This window comes from Triticum dicoccoides, unplaced genomic scaffold (genome assembly GCF_002162155.2).
Source record: "Triticum dicoccoides isolate Atlit2015 ecotype Zavitan unplaced genomic scaffold, WEW_v2.0 scaffold163963, whole genome shotgun sequence".
Classification (NCBI taxonomy): Eukaryota; Viridiplantae; Streptophyta; class Magnoliopsida; order Poales; family Poaceae; genus Triticum; species Triticum dicoccoides.
The window spans coordinates 1-1,153 of NW_021217345.1; the positions used below are offsets into that span (position 1 = coordinate 1).

At 55.0% G+C, this 1,153-nt stretch overlaps 1 long non-coding RNA gene across 1 annotated transcript; it reads left to right on the forward strand.

Moving 5' to 3' along the window:
- The first annotated feature begins 9 nt into the window (after positions 1–9).
- On the forward strand, positions 10–1,060 carry LOC119344320. Its single transcript, XR_005166577.1, has 2 exons — positions 10–566; positions 660–1,060. It is a non-coding gene; the product is annotated as an uncharacterized LOC119344320 (long non-coding RNA).
- Positions 1,061–1,153: the final 93 nt, after the last annotated feature.

A 1,153-nucleotide genomic window follows, 5' to 3' on the forward strand; every position in this document is an offset into this window, starting at 1 on the left:
CGACGGAGCTGCATCCAGCAACATAATTTGCTACATCCATCATCTATTTTTGTTTGAACCAACACCAGCTCGGATGGCCACACGACATCATCGGAGTTACTACCATGGGCAGCTCGGGATGCTGCAACCGGCGGCCGAGGTTGCCATGACCACGCCGACAACGCTACGAACGACTACATGATGCTTGGGAAGACGACATCTCCTTACTGCATCGGACGCAGCAGGCCTGCTTGCAATGAGGGCGACCTGTTGAAGGACAAGAGCAGATAGCCGGCGAGCGCGGGCGGCCGGGGCGATGAGCGCGGGTGGCCGGGGCGATGAGCGCGGGTGTGCTGTTGGCCAGCAAGGACGGGCAGCCAAGGACGAGCACCGGCAGCGGCGAGCGTGGAGTCTGCCATGGATGGGAGCTGTTGGTCAACGCAGAGCCAGATGCCAAGAGGAGAAGCTAATAGGGGGAAATTAACGGTTGGAGGTGGCCTAATCCTACGGCTGGGGGCCGACCGGCCGAAAATTTCGGCCGGCGCGCCGGCGCCTAGCAGTCGCCTTACATAAAACGTTTCGTAAAGGTACGTAAGTCTAGGATTATCGCTCTTGTACATTCACCAGCTTCCATCGGGGAATATTGAGAACGGTAAAATGGTGGTGCACGTACTGGCTAGCAAAAGCAGCAGCGACATGCAACAGGCCAAGGATCAGCGACTGGACATGCCCCGTTCGCCGCCCGCCCATGGCTGGACCAAATTAAATATAGATGGGAGCTACATCAATGAAACAACGGCGGCTGGTGGTGGAATGGTGCTACGTGGCGACACCGGTTCTATTATCTTTACTGCATGCAGGCAGATCACCACATGTGATGACGGACTAGAGGCAGAGCTCATGGCGTGCAGAGAAGGCCTTGATCTTGCTCTTCATCGGACCGGATTACCCATTACGGTCGAGTTCGACTGCGCTCAGGCAGTCTTGATGCTAAATACGAGTCATGGGTACCGCTCTCCATATAGGACTCTTGTGTGTGACATTCAGTTACTGATTTCTGAGAACCCATGGGAGATTTCAATTACGCATATTAGACGTACTCAAAATAAAGTTAGTCATAGTCTCACAGCTTACGGGCCGAGCACACCCCGTACCGCCATTTGGTTTGGTACGG